At 37.8% G+C, this 16,548-nt stretch overlaps 1 protein-coding gene across 3 annotated transcripts in view; it reads right to left on the minus strand.

Moving 5' to 3' along the window:
• ACSL4 (acyl-CoA synthetase long chain family member 4) overlaps positions 1–16,548 on the minus strand; it is a 71,301-nt gene that overhangs the window by 34,860 nt on the left and 19,893 nt on the right. For all 3 annotated transcript variants that reach the window (XM_031445514.2, XM_031445513.2, XM_031445512.2), the window contains exon 2: positions 10,566–10,618. The gene's annotated coding sequence lies outside the window, so the exon portion shown is untranslated. The remainder of the gene's footprint in view (positions 1–10,565; positions 10,619–16,548) is intronic.

The following is a 16,548-nucleotide window of genomic DNA, read 5'->3' on the forward strand; positions in this document are numbered from 1 at the left end:
GTAGGAATGAGAAGACTTTGAGAGAGTAGAGAGTGTCAGTAGTAAGGACACTTGCCTGACTGGGGCACAGACCACTCAGTGGCTGAACGGGCTATGGCAGTACAGGATCTGACAAATCAGGCAGAGTCATTCTGATTTGATTTGGAAGGAAACTGGAGGCTACCACGAGTCAGAAAAGCAGTGCCAATTGGAAAGGAGCTGCAGAAACAGCCTCAAGGATAATAACCTCTCTTAGGGAGCCTGCCTTCAGCTGCAAAAGGTATTTTGTTGAGTGGCAGTATATTTCAACTATAAAAATTAAATTATTAGTTCACTTTGAGGAGACAAATTGGAGTCCATCCTTCTGCAACTCTTGTGGAAATTGACAGACTACTGACCCCAAGATAGTTGTTTGTTTTTACACTGATTATGAAATGGTAGCTTAATCCCGCCTCTGGTTTTTGTTCATGTCCTTCAATTGAGTGTGGTGAAATGAGTAAGAAATTACATATGAAAAGACCTGGGTTTCAGACCCTATCTCTGTCACTAACTGGCTATGTAACCTTGAGCAAAACCATCTGTCTGAGCTTAAGATCTGACAAGATCAGTAGCCCTTAACGTCCTAGAGCTGGTGGGCCCCTTTGCGAATCCAATGAGAACTATGAACCCAGCTCCCCTCAGATAGCTATGTAAAATGGTACACACACATTCAGGGGATTTGTGAGCTCCCTGGAACCCATCCCTGAACACCAAAGGTGTTCTACCCCTAAACTAAGAATTTCTGACCTAGGTGATTTCCTGGAGTCCTTCTGACTTTAAATTTTATGATTTATTATACCTAGAAATTGCTTTCTCGGTCTAACAAATTTTGTCATTCATTTTTTTCAAGATAAGGTATGTCAGTTTTCATCATAGTACCTAATCCTCAATATGCAAGATCCCCTCTAACAATCCTCTCCTCCATCAGACATTTCATGACTATCCAAATCCACAACAATCTTTCCTTTTTCTAATTTCCCACATCACTTGAAATGTCTACCACTCATGCTGATCCTTGATTATACCATCATTTTTAAACCTCTAAGCACCTAAGTATAGAGCACAGACCAGTAGTTCTCAACCCTATCAAACCCAACATCTCTTTCTTATAACAAATACCTTATAATGCTCTTTTGTAAACCTTAAAGGACAATCACAGATGACAGTCTACCTATGCACACAGTTTTGGAAATAATTCCTTACTGCTAATATAAAGAAATACCAAAAGGAAACTAATTCAAAATAAAATAATATTTATTTCAATACGTAAATTCTCAGGGACCATACTAGAAGACAAACAAAAGTCGTCAGATTGAAAAAATGTCCCAAGGGTGGAGTACCACCTCACCTTCGCTTGAGACATTGTCAGAATGGGGTCTGAAGATACATAAAAGTAAGTAGAAGACAGCTTTTGAAGGGCTTATCATCTAGTTGGATTTAAACTGCACTGAATGTTTTTTGGACATTCATGTTGTTATATACACTTAATCTTTTATACATATTTGCCTTAAGCCTTGTAGGTAGGGAAACATCCTCTGATTCCTCATACTACAGAGGTGCACACACACAGAGTATGCAAGACTCTAAGAATATTCAGGTAAAGAGAGATCCAGTCCAGAGGCTTCTCTAATTCTCTCTGATGGTGCTGAGAAGGGCGTGGGTCATTCATCTGAATAAAACCTTATATGGGCATGAAAACACAAGTACAGATAAAAGCCAAAAGCAGAGTTGCTTTGGTGGGGGAGGCTGTGACAGTCCATGAAGGGACTGCCTGGAATCTCCATTTCAGCTGAATATTTGAGCCACTGGTATTGTCTGATCCTTCATCTCAAAGAGCAGTGAATTAGTGACAGTGCAGATTGTAACCAAGGCCTGTCCCCAAGTCTGGTGCTTTTTCAAGTCCCCAGCCAGCCTCTGCCCACTTTTGCCTGTCATCTAAAAATCCTTCCTCGTCAAAGATTTTCCAGGGTTACACTTAGTCTATTGACAAATTTGTTTCAAAAAAAGATTTGAACACCTACTATGTGTAAGTTTTGAGCATTTAGAACAAAAATAAGTAACAGCTGCTCTCAATCCTTTATATGCACATGTGCAGGTACACATGGGTTCATAAGTATGGTGGGGGGCAGGGAAATGAGTCCACAGGTATATAAGGTAGAAGATGGTAAATCTCATCAGAGAAGCAAGAACAAAATGCTAAAGCTATTCAAAAGAAGGGTGAGACTGCATCAAGTTTGGGGGAAAAGAAGAGATTAGGAAGTAGAACCATTCAGAAAGGTTGCACAAAAAACAGAGTATTGGGGGTCGGTGCGGTGTGAAGGATGAGTATATTTTCAAAAAGAGAGGACAATAATTGGGAAATGAGGACAGTCCTGTCAAGAGAGTGAATGGGTGGGGGTAGAAGTGCAGGATGTATCTGAAGACAGCAATTAGTGTAGCAGACTCTTTCCAGCTTTCTGTATAAAGTGCCATTCCTCTTTCATCATCTATGTCAATGGGAAAATGGAATTATTTCTTAGTCAGCACTACTAGAATGCCTCTACAGCACGAGACATGGGAGAGTGATGATTTGGCAACTCAAGATGAAACACCCTGCTAGGGGAAATGAATTGTTCTCTAAGGAAGAGAAAGTCTGATATCCTGGGTGGTGAGCGAACTAAATGAAGTTAGGAGATCTAGCTTCTAACCTCAATGTCTGCTGTTAAGTTTGACTTGAACAAGATATATGGCCTTTCACCTAAAAGCTCTGTATCAGTGGCATCAAATGTAAAACAGGAATACTGCTTGTGTTATCTCCTTCACGGCACTGCCAGGAGAATCCTACATCTTATCCAGCTTCAATTACAGGGTGGTTAATATTCGGTCCCTGGAATACACTTTCAACCCTCATCGTCTCTCCTACTTTGTTGTACTTACTGGCTAAACCACAACCTGGTGAAATCCAGTTCTCCACCTAATCAGCACCTGTCCCCACGTAGCTGAATTTGGCTGGAGAAACATCCGACTGTGCTGAACATCACCCTTTAGGTCCATGGTCCCTCACTCAAGTGGGCCCTCAATGTGGCCCAGAAACCGCATTGCATTGCGCTTGGCCATTCACAGGCTTGCTCTCCTGCACGTCACATTTTGTTCTGTCTCTTCAGATCACCAAGACTCATCCCTCCACCATCCTCATCCTCAGCTGCTGACCTAGCTTATCATCTGGCTGAGAAAACCGCAACATTCTGAAGAGAGCTTCCACAGACTCCCACCAGTGTCTCCGCATCTACTCACATCTGTGGCCATGTGCTCTTTTCTCTCCTGTGACTAGAGATGGACTAATGATGCTCCCAGGGAAGGCTGACCCCTTCACTGTGCATGACACCCTTTCTAGACAAGATCTGGTGGTGCCACTCCACTGATTCTTCCCTCTCTCCAGCCTCATTCATTTTTCTGGCTCGAATGAGTTGGTCTAACAGCATCCTCACAGTCTATTGTTTATTTCGTCTTCAAAACCATTCCCTCTCTTGTACCTTCTTCTCCAACTACAGCCTCGTTTCTTCTCCTTCTCTGTAGGACTCCCTAAAAGAGCTGCCTGCGCATTGTAACCCAGATCTCTATCTTTTCATGAACCCGTCACACTCGGGCTTTTCCCCTATCACTCCACAAAATTGCTCTGATCAAGGTCACTGATGACTTCCATGTTGGCAGATCCCAAGGTCATGTAAAGCTCAGTCCTCATCCCCATTGACCCACACCAGCATTTAACCCAGCTGACCCCTCTTTTCCTGCTGGAAAGTTCTTCACTTGGCTTCCAGGAGACCCCATTCTTCATGTTTTCTTCCAACTTCCCTAGCCATTCCTTGTCTTCTTTGCTGCTTCTTCCTCACCTCCCTGACCTCTAAATGCTATAGTGCTCAGTCCTTGAAACTTTTCTTTCTCTCTCCTCACTCCCATGGTGATACCATTTAGTCTCATCGCTTTAATCAGCACGTATGTGGTGATAATTCCCCAAATCTCTCCCCTTAGCCTGGAAGTCTCCCTTAAATACCACGTTTGTAGATCCAATTGAGTCCTCAACAGATCCATTAGATATCAGTTACATACTCACACTCAAATACATATGTTCAAAACTGAGCCTTGATCATCCTTCCACGAACCTATCCCACCCAGTCCTGCCTGTCTCCATAGTGCCCATTACTTTGACCAAAAACCTACAATCAAATTCACTTTCCCTCCTCTTTCTCACACATTCCACACCCAATTCCTCAGCAAGTCCTATCGACTCTACTTACAAAATAAAGATCAGATTCCATTACTTTTCACCTTCAAGCCACTATCCCCTCTCATCTGGATAAATGCAATAGCCAATCTGATCTCCCTGTGTCCACCTTTCTAGTAAATTCTAAACTTAGCCACCAGAGTTGTTCCAGTTAAAATATAAGTTAGATCATGCCACTCCTCTGCTCAAAATCTGTCAAAGAATCTGCCTTTGACTCACTTGGAAGAATAGCCCTTACTCTGACCTGTGAGATGGGCTCTGTTCCCCATCTCACCTTTCCGACTTCATCTCCCACACTTTCCCCTGGCTCCTCCCTTCTGCTACAGTCCCACTTGTTCCTTACTGTTTGGGGAACACACCAAGCATGATCCTGTCTCTGGGCCTTTGCACATGCGATTCTCTCTGCCTGGAGTGCTCTTCCGAGACACCTGCATAGCCTATTCTCTCCTCTCCTTTTTGTCTTTACTCAAAGCTCACCTCAGTGAGGCCTTCTCCAGCTCTAAAATTGAACCCCAAGACCTCCAATTCCTTTCTCGCTTTATTTTCCTCCTTTGCACTTATCACTAGTGTGTCATATGCTTTATTTTTCACGTTTATTATTGATGTCCCCATTACAACATCAGCTCCACAAGGCAGAGTTTACTGTTTGCTGCTGAATCCTCCTACAACAGTACCTCTGTGTGTTAGCTGTCTGATAAGTGTTTTGACTGATATAGGAATGGACATAGAATTGCTCTAAAACCGTAAAGTAAAAATGAACATAAGTGCAATAGCCTGAAGACAACCAAACTTAGTCATCTTTCTTTAAAAAACCATTTGTCCATCCCAACACTCTAGGAAATGGCATACTCATCAAATTCCTGGTAATTAAATTTGAACATGTTTTTAGTTGCTTGATAGAAAATATGAAACTGGAAAAACTGCCTGTTGCACAGAGGGAAGAGCCTGGTGTTTTAAAAGCAGGAGGCAGACATAATTTGTACTCTGTGCTTTTTCACGGATGCCTTTCACAAAGGTATGCTGTCCTGCCATGTATGACAAGGAATACTGCTGTCCCACCATCAGCAGGACATGAACTCTGAGCTGTATATCCTTGAAGTCAACTGATGCATTTGTATTTCAGCTGGAAAAGGGCAGGCCATCAGCTGCAGTCAGGGGATAGCTGATGGTTCCTGCTGATGCTTAGCATTCCATGTGGGAATCAGGTTAACAACCACTTATTGAGCATTGACTACAGGCTAGGCACTGTGCTCAGTCCTCTACATACATTGTCTCATTTAACCCTTCAGGAAACCCCTTTGAGGTAATACCCTGATGATATAACTGATGATGTAACAGTCTCAGATAGATACTTTGCCCAAGGTAACAAAGCTAAATAGGGATTCTGACCCAGGTCTATCTGATTTTAAAGTCCATGCTTCTAGCTGTATTATCTGTGACCTTCATCGCACTGGCATAATCTAAATGGATGAGAGTGACAAACTTTGTGAATGAAAAAATTCTGGTAACAACTTTAGCACTGATCTGTCCCACAGCCTAAGGCATTTTTATAGGGATAAAAAGCCCTTTAGGTGTCTAAAGTCTTAGAAGTTTAAGTGAGAAATCAGATGCAATTCTATTTTTTGTTGTTCTGAGGTCAAGTTTAATGTGAAGTATTTCATTCCAGTTACTTCAAACGCTCTGAGATAGTTAGGTTAAACACAAGAAGCATTAGTGATATATTAAGCTCTAGTACACAAAGTAAACACACACTATATATTGATTAAAGTCTGAATTTAAAAGAAGAAATCATCTCCCCCAGAAGCATGTGAAACAACACCAATTTAAGAATTAAAGAGAAAAACTAATAAACTGAAGTCAATTAATGCCAAGACTTTTTCTCAAAAGTTTTAGAAAACAGACTAAACCAAGCAAGGATCAATGCATCTACCAGGTTGATACATGTGATAAGGACAAATTAACTTCATCTGTCCTTGATATAATACCTTATGAAAATGTAAAAAAGATCAATTTGATAATCAATAATTAACTATGTCAGTGCTACATTAAGAAATCACATTTTCAAATCATACATTATTTAAAGGTAATTTAAATACCAAATAAAGAGATAATTTGCCTTCTGAAAAGGATAAGCCATATCCACTTAACATTAAATCAGAAAACAATTATAAAACATCCAAGAGATTAAGCAGATAAGCATACCTGTTACACTTTAAAAGATCATATTCCTACATACATATTGTTTCAGCAAGACTTTTGTAAAGGGGTGGAGTACTTTTTTAAAAATCCTATTTTCTTTCACACACTATTAAAATCTCCAAAGTATTTTAAATAGGAGAAAGCTCATATACATGTTTTTTTTTTAAAAAAGGTTGCATTTGATTAATGAAATCAAACTTTATAGGAGCTATACTACAATATAATTAATTTTATATTTTAATATTAAAACTTTTTAAATGTTAGTATTTTAAGAAAATAAAAAGCATCAAGAGTAGCTAAGCTAGTAGGATCTTTTGCTCTCAGTCTGCAAGACTGAATAATCATGTGCAATATATATCCATCTGCCCCTTGTAAGTCTCATCTGACTCAAAGTTGGTAAACCAACTCAATCAATATGAAATAGCTTATACAGTCAAACTTTAAACCTGTATACAGTAATTATAATAAATATATTTGAAAACTGAAAAAAAAAGCAAAATAAAAACAAATCCATAGGGTGAACATACAGATGTTCTATACCACCATGCTGCACCTGTACCTAGCTATTTTGCCTAGGAGAGTCTCACAACTCTGACTGATCTTTGGGTGTGTCTCTAACTAGATTAATCAAACCTATTTACTTCATCACCTGGAGAGGTGTTAACTCCTGAAGTCGCCATCCTATGAGCCTCTTCCCAGCTTTCCCCAGCAAAGAAAGCACCTCAGCAGCCATGTTGAAGATACTCTCATGCTCTAGCACATACTCTCTCGCATAATGCCTTAAGAACATCCCCAGCATGCATCAGATAAGGCTTTTTCTAGGTCATAGGATAATATAATTGGTATCCTGTCTGTATGTGTTGAAATGATGAGATCTAGTGTTGAAATGAGATCTAGGAGCCAATGTTGCTGCCTACACACTTCACACACACTGTGTATGATTACTTATCTATCCTTCATTTTAAATGATCACAACACACTTGATTTTTATCTATGTCACTTTCTAAAGTCAGGAGTGGGTTGTATATAATTTAATCCAAAACTTAACATGTAAGGAATTTTGAAGATAAATCGTGCTAGAAGTAGCACCTACTGGCAAAGCGTGATCTTACAATCCAACTTTGTCAGGCATCATGAAAAGGGGAGAAAAACTAGGTTCAAGGAGTTATGCGTTTGGGGAGAAATAGAATGGGTCCAGTGCTGTAGAAGGGGAGCAGACAGTACAACAGCAATTCCAGTGTTCTACAGCTGCTGTTAAAGGTCCCTGTAGACAAAACCTGCTGCTAAAATAGATGGCCCATCACACGTGGTGTAGACTTGAATTTTGTCTGTAAAGTCTTCCATTTACTGAGTGTTTTTTTCCCTTTATAATCTTAACATAAGTTAATCAAAATAATTGGTTTACAGAGCTGAATTTTCAAATTAGCTCATAGTTATAACACATGTTTTCGTCTGAGTGAGAAAATATAGACTCTATCTCCTGTCATCTTACCTATTTGTTACACATCTATCTCCTGTCATCTTAACTACTTATTATGATAAATTAATAAACCTGTGGACTGCCAACACAACCATGAGCACAGGGCAAAAAAAAAAAAAACAACCTGTAACCAGTAATGATACTTCCCACAGGAATATCTTTGTGCTACAGGGAGAATTTTGCAACTATACCTTTTTTGGGGGCACATGACCTACCCTCTGCATTTGCTAAAGGAGAAGCCAGGTGAATAGGTTAGTTCTCTACTAATGCTGTTTCCCAGTACTTCATACTGGTAAAAAAGTATGCAACAATGTAGTTTTAAACCATTTCTTACAGAATGGTCAAATAAATCACCACAGTGCAGCCACCTGGCCACCACAATGTGAAATTGTATCATGGTAGGGAAAAAAAAACAAACACCTCACCCTGTTCTTCTGTATTAAATATACCTTATAAGTGAGATTAATAAAAGAATTCAAAGACTGATAAATCTTTTGAAGCTTGAAATCTTACAGCTACTCAGTCAACTCTTAAATATCAGCAATAGTAAAGAAGAGAAGGGAACAGATGCTCCAAAGACAGCAGACAATTCAGAATGGATTTTTGTTCATAACAGTTCATTCTGGGTGTGCCTGACATTTGAGAAATCAAAGGGTTTTTAATTAAAGAAGGAAGCCACATGAAACCAAATACAGGAAGCCAGGGGAAAGCACTCCTAGAGTTGACATCTCCATGTTAGGGATGGGGAGTACTTTCCATTCTGTCCTCTCTTCACGTTCATTTTTTCTGGCCCATGCATGCTTCACAACCATGAGCGAGGCAAGGGAGATAAGGCAACTAAATATTTCTGTTTTGAAGTGTATTCTGGGACCGCCAAGGCAAAGCTATGCCAAGTGAAGAGGAGTCCCCAGAGTGCCTGTAAACTCTTGAACACAACTGGCCAGATGTCCTTGCTAATGCTTCTGGCACCTCCTAACCTTCACCTTTGTAGGCTTTTCTCTTTTACATCTAGATGGGCTGCAGGCCAATTGCCATAAATGTTTATCTATGTGTATAGGCGGTGTGTATGTGTTTGTGTTTGTGTATAAGTGTGTGTGTATGTGAGAGACAGAGAGAGAGAATAAAAATGAGAACAACCTCTCAGTGAATAAATAAGTTAACTGTAGAAGCCTGAATACTACAGCCCTCACAACTGCACCATAGGCTAGCATTTCCCAAATGCTAACCTTATTATCTCTCACCTCCTTTTCAGCCATAGGATAGCATGCTGCCTGTGTAGCTGAAACCAGAGACAGCTAATTCTGCTCTGTTGATGAAAATCTTTGGTCATGTTTAAGATTTTCCTAATGCAGGCTAATCAGTAGACTTTAACACTTAGCTGTACAAGAACAATGTCTTTGGAATTTCTTTATACTTGGAAGTCAAAAATAGTTATTAGTACATAAGAACTACTAGACCTTCTGCTTCAATTTCATAACATATTATAGTGAAAGCAATTATCAGAAGACCAGAAATACAAGAGCAGCAGCAATTTATACAGGATTTTGGTCCTGGTTCAGCAGCTTGCTGAGCTGTACAACCTGGAACAGATTATTAACCTCTCATCTGTTTCTTCATCTGTAAGATGAGAAAGTTGGATTCAGATTTTAGGATATCACAGATCAGTAAAAGTTTTAAAAACAAAGAAAGACAGTTGAGGAGAGTGACACAACTGCCAATTCTTTGTCAGGCAGGGACATAAAGACAAAAAAACCAAAACCAATTATTTACTATCACCATCGTTTCAGAAAATACAGAATGTGTCTAACTCTACAAAATTAGAAGGCTATATCTTATAAAAAGAAGTAATCCTTTCAATGGAAAAAGCTCAGCTTTAAAAATCTCATGGCCTGTTGTCTCCTCACTGACTAGGGCACTGGTCTAAAAGCCAATGTTCAGGAACCCCCAGACCAGGTAATTTTCAAAGTCCAAGGCTCAAACACTATAATTCTAAGTTTAGGTGCTCTGTTGTATGTCTTTTACCCTGTATTATGGTCTAGAGTAGGTGTCTTAGTGAAAGACAGTGCTAGTACTTAAATTTTCCAAAATCAGAAATATATTTAAGTCAGTTTGAGAAATAGTAACCAGAATAAGCTTAAGTTTACTGGAGAAAGTATACACTACTAGAGATTCAACTTTATCAATAATAATGAACCATTCACTGGACATTTACTATGAAGCTCATTTTACGGATGAGGAAATGGAGGCAAAGGGAAGCTAAACAGCTCACCAAAGATACACGGCCTCTACACCTTAGTAGTCAGATATGGAACTCTAATCTGTGGTCCATTTTTTGGTAAGACTCAAAAGGAAAAAAATTTTATTTAGATTGTAATTATCACTTACGCTTTCATAAATGAGTGATAGATGGTATACATTTTAGAAGTTGCACAGAGCAAAAAGTCTTCCTAGTTTATTTTTCCAAATATTGCCTTTTTAACACAAACATAAATATCAGCAAGGGTTTTCCAATAGAAGGAGTTGAGATGCCTGATAGTTTGGTCACTTAATTTTCTCCAAAAGCTGACAAAATTACAAATTTAGAATTTTTAAAAGACAAATACTTACAGATTTCCTCTTTTTCTCTTAAGAAGAACCCGTATATCTTTTGTGATTTCAATCTGCAATAAGAGACAACATTTATGAGTTCAGTGAAATGAGAGAATATTGCTTTGAAAAAGAAACCTGAAGTGTTGTTTCACCCTCCCCGTGCACCTTAGCTTATGATGAGCCAGGTACTACAGGGAAATTAAGAAAGGACTAGAAGTAGTGCTATTAGGATCTCACAAAAGTAACTGAGCGTGGCACTAAGAAACGCTAGTCAAAACTCTACAGGAAAACAGTGAGATTGAAAAATAGGCAGAGAACTGAATAGACATTTTCCCAAAGAAGACATACGGAAGGCCAAAAATGTACATGGAAAGGTGCTCAAAATCACTAATCATCAGGGAAATGCAAATCAAAACCATAGTGAGATATCATCTCACACCTGTTCAAATGGCTGTCATCAAAAAGATAAGAGGTAACAAGTGTTGGTGAGGATGTGGGGAAAGGGAAGCCTTGTGCATTGTTGGTAGGAATGGAAAGTGATGCAGCCACTATGGAAAACAGTATGGAGATTCCTCAAAAAACTAAAAATACAACTATCATATGATCCAGCAATCCCACTTCTGCTTATACATGCAAAGGAAATGAAAACAGGGTATCAAGGACTTTGTTGATGCACCCCCATGTTTATTAAAGCATTATTCACAATAGCCAAGACATAGAGACAACCTAAGTGTCTGCCAAGGAATGAATGGATAAAACAGAGGGGAAACCTTGGTACGTACATATTAAAATAAAGTCCAAAGAGCTCAAAAAGAGAACACTGGAGAAGAAAAACTTTATATTTCTTGTACAAGTGCCTGCATTTCCCCAAAGATTAATTCAGATAACTAACAAACAACAAAAACCAACCTTCTATAAAATCATTTAAAGACTTATGGGTGGTGGTGAGGGGGAAGACAAAACTATCCAGTATCTGCTTAATTTGAAAAAAAAAAGTTCCATCAGTGAATATCTGCAAAGGATACTTAACACTTAACACTTGGTCCTTGGTACTATGGAGGAAGAAGCTGGAGAGGATAATCAGAAGCGTAAGAGAACTCTCTCAGGTGGATGAGAGCCCCAGCATCAACCTCCTGCTAATTTCTAGTCTCACAGCCCTCAATTAATTGGGCAGGACAGCTCAACTCTCAGATGCTTTTTTTGTTTGTTTGTTTATTCTTGCTTTTATTTCTATTGCTTGGGTAGACTGCCCTAGGAGAGCATTTTTGAGATGTATGTCAGATAATGTTTTGCCTATATTTTCTTCTAGGTCAGATGCTCTTTCATGCAAAGGACAGACGTGGTTTTTCTCAGCACCTATAACTTTAAAGGACATTTCTTCCATCATAAAAAAGAAAGCAAGCAAGGGCTCCCCAGTAGATAAAAGGGAACCAAATCATATTTTCTAACCTAGCCTAATTAAGTTTTGCTACTCAACAGGAAAACTGACCCTGCACTTGCCTCTCTCCTAGCCTCCTCCCTACGAAATAGCAGCCTCCTCTCAAAGTCATTCTATTAAAATAAATTGAAGAAATAATTTCATATAAAAGAACTAAGCAGATTATCATCATGCAGTTTCTATTTACAGACTGATCGGGAATAGGGATGATCTGGCTAAAATTATAATGCAAATTTTAGTCATACTTTTCACTTTCACGGATATGCAAGTTTTTGCAACATAAAGGAAGTTCGAAATCCTTAGTGTAGCAAATTTTTAAACTGATTGAAACATATAACATGATTTGTTTCCACTTAAAAATCACCTGGTAGCATGAAAAAAGAGGTAATACAGCATCTAAAGTTTATCATCTTTCAATTTGGGCATGAGGCAGTACTGAGAAAGCCTTACCAAATACCAGCAAAACAGTGTCCCTGCAGCTAACAAGAGAGTCATTAAGGAAAAGGCAATACAAATATAAGGCAGCGTTGTTCAACCTCATGTTTTGAGACAAACTTCAAAACAAACCATTAATGTACTTAGTTTCTGCCCTCTCCACAAATAGTTTATTGACCAATATTTTAGAAACATTCTTCTAGAAGTAAAGTCAATCCTAAAAATGTGATAGCATCAGTTGGAAATGTTTCAGGCATGATGAATCTTCCTCCAGCCTTAATGTCTCAAGGACCAATCTTAATAAGTTTAAAAGAGAACATTTTGGGAAAGAGTGGAAAATGTTAACAAAGCCCTAAGCACGTCGTGTCCAAATCTAAAAGTAAATTCTGGAAAGTCCCTTACAAAACAGTTTCCTAAGCAATGGATTTTCACAGCTCTTATTTTAGATAAATATATATATAACTTATATACTGGCAAGTACTAGTGGATGAAAACTGCCATGCTAGAATATGAATGGGCCAGGAGCTCAAAATGTTCCTAAGATTATAGATCACTTGATTTGAAAACATTAAAACATATTAAAGTAATATTATACCCTAAGTAAAACTACCCAAAATCTGTTGTGTATAGTTTAAAGAGCATGGAGATAATTCAAGACTCTAGTCTAGTCTTAGACCAGCCACAGATCAGTCATAGACTAGAATGTTGCTTCACGGAAAAGTTAGATAACCAAAAAGTACTTATAAAACATTCATGATATCTTAATAAAGCTGCTTTAAAAATTCAAACATTACAAAATATAAAATACAAAGTGAAAGGATCATTTTTATTCAATCCCCTAGAAATAACAGCTTTTAATGGTTTGGCATTTACCCTTGGGGACTTTTTTTTCTAAGCATACTCTAATACATACACATACTCAATTTTAAAAAATTGAATCAAACTACCTACACAGGTTTGCAACTTTTTTTTAGAAAAAAAAAGACTCTTACATGTCTTTCCATGCCAGAACACACAGATCCATGGTATTCCATTGTATGACCATATCAAAATTAAGTCCAACCAATCATCCTTATTTATGGACATTCTGGATTTTCTAATTTCTCATCATTAGAAATACAGCAATGAAAACCCTAACAATATATTTATGCCAGTTTTTCTATAGGATATACTTCTAGCAGAACTGCTGGGTCAAAAGCGAATGACCATTTTAGGTTTTAGTCTATTAAAATTGTCCTCCAGGTCTAGAAGCAGAGACACAATAGCAATGATCATATCCAGCACCCAGATCTTGTGTTTCCGATTACCCATCTCCAGTAAAAAGAACCAGAGCTCTTTGAAGTAGCTGGTCCCAAAGCCAGGGCAGGAAAAATGCAAGTTGGGCCTGATATCTTCTGGTGCCAGAAAGTGCAGGAGGAGAGGGGGTAGGAGGAGGAGGAGAAGAGGAAGAGGAAGAAGAAGAAGAAGAGGAGGAGGAGGAGGAGGAGGAAGGAGAAGAATGAGAAGGAGGAGAAGGAGAAGAGGAGGAGAAAAAGGAAGAGGAAGAGGATGGAAAAGGGGGAAGAAGAAGAAGAAGGAGAAGAGGAGGAGGGGGAGGACGGGGGAGGGGGAGGGGAGGAGAAGACAAAGAAGAAATGTTTAAAAGACACAGGGGCCAATCGAAAAGAGTTTCCAATGGTCAAAGCTGGAGAAACTTAAGCAAAATAAATAACAGCAGTATTAGATTATATTCCAAAGAATAAAATAAATATCCATGAGTCCATACTAACACAAGTAAATGATTGAATAAATAAGTGAGAGAGAAGGCACAAATCTTCCTTACAGAGGAATTCTAATTAATAAATGTGGAAGGAATATAGGAAATAGCAAATCTCCATCAGAATACCACAGTAATAATTGCTGCAGGCAAAAATCCATCAGTGGATGCTAACACTGGTGAGTGAAAATGTAAAGTTGAAACCAGATATATGCATGGTCTCAAAGTATCTCCCCCAAATTTGTATTAATAAAATATAACATAGAATGAGTATTAATATTTATAAATCGTAAAAAGAAAAATTGTAACTTTGCTGTGAAGAAACACAGTTGAGCACCTTAACCAGGTGTTCAAGGTTACCATGACCAGTAATAGGGCATGTGGACATCACGTACCCCCTGACGCTATGCACTGAGAAAGACACAAGGTGGCCTCTGTAGTATTCTTGCTCAAATTGCATAATCTCAACCTAATTGAAAAAACATTAGATAAGCCCCAGTTAGGGATATAATACAAGGTAACCGACTAGTATTCTTCACAGTTATCAAGGTCATAAAAGACAAAGACTGAGGAACTGTCATGGATTGGAAAGAGACTAAGGAGACATGACAATTAAATGTAATGTGGGATCCTGGATTGGATCCTGGAACAGGAAAAAAAAAAGATGTTAGCAGAAACACTGATAAAATTTAAATAACGTGCCTAATTTAGTTAATAGTTCTGTATCAACATTAATGTCTTAGTTTTGATGATTGTATTATACATTATGTAGGATGTTAACATTAGGGGGAGCTAGGTAAAAAGCCCATGGAAATGGTATTCTAGTTTTACAACTGTTTTGGAAAAGTCTTGAGTTTATTTCCAAAACAAAATTTTAATGCCCTCTAAAAAAAGAATATACCATTTCACATTCCCACCGGACTATACTAATATGCCCATTTCCCTACCACAGCCCCTGTACTGGATTAAACTGTTTGATAGGTACAAAAAAAACTACTCTGTTTTGGTATTTTTCAATGAACATATAAAAATTTCACTATATCTGAATTTCTTTTATGAGTGACTTGCTCAAGTCCTTTGCCCATTTTTTCACCTGATCATTTTTTTCTTAGTGATTCAGAAGAGCCCTTTGTATATTAAGGAAATAAGACCTTTGTCTCTCATATTACAAATATCTTTACCAGTATTTTTCTCTTTGATTTGAGTTCTTTAGGCTAAATACGGGTTTTTTAATTTTCAGGTAATAAAATGTATCAATAGCTTCTTTTGTGGCTTCTGGGTCATTTTTCCACTTCAAGACTATAAAAATTATTCCCTCATAGTCCCTAAAAGTGTGATTACCAAGCCAAAGATAGATCTTTTACGGGTGTGTGTGGGAGGGTGAGATGGGAAAGGAGGTTCTTGATATATATTACAAAATTACTGTCTAGAAAGGCTATACCTACTTATACTCCCATCAGCAGCATTAAATATTTTATTATAAAATAATTTATTAATTTAAAGGAAAAAATTTACCTTGTCTTCCAACCGAAAGAAACCACTTATTACCTTAAAAAAAAAGTGTCATAGCCACATTCTCTGAAGTTCTCTTGTTTCAGAAACTTTATTCATGTCCTTCTTTCTACCCAGAATTCTGCTTAAAAGCCACCTTTTCTAAGATACCTTCACTAATACCGCAAGTAAAAATTTCTAGCCTTCATTTGAACTTCTACAGCTCTTCTCTAATAGCTCTAAACTTGTATTATACTTCCTTGTATTGTTTATGAATTTATCTTAATCACTTATCTAAACAGTAGGCTCATACAGGGCAAGGATTGTGTCTTAACTTTGTATCACTCTGGCTTCAAATATTTGTTGGAATGGATAAGAGAAATAAACTAACAGTTGTCAGAGAATATAGCTGGTTTCAGTCATTATTTTTTCTTCACAATTAATATCAGCTTTCACTTCACTTGTAACTATTTTTAGGCTAGGATTTTTTTTTAATTATCATCTTCAGCAGATATTTTAGGAAAGCACTTGTAACAACAACAACAAAAAATAAACCTACCATCATATTTAGAATGCTGATAATCAATCTTAGCCAAGCAGAAAAGCCTTCACTTTACTCCTGACTCAAAAATTATTCTTTTCAGTTCTGGAAGAACATATAAATTACACATCTATGACAACAATGAATACTTTTTACATAGTTAAATCTACAATATTCTGCAGTAATTTCTTTGTTTCACTTTCTCAGTTTTGAAGCAATGTTTATTTATGCTTCACCCATTGTCGTTACACAAACTCAAAGACATGGTCTAGTTTGAATGCCAAGAGGAATACTTCAACTCTAGCTAAGAATTCTGTTATCACCCATTTTGTTACATAAC

This window comes from Camelus dromedarius, chromosome X (assembly GCF_036321535.1).
Source record: "Camelus dromedarius isolate mCamDro1 chromosome X, mCamDro1.pat, whole genome shotgun sequence".
NCBI lineage: Eukaryota > Metazoa > Chordata > Mammalia > Artiodactyla > Camelidae > Camelus > Camelus dromedarius.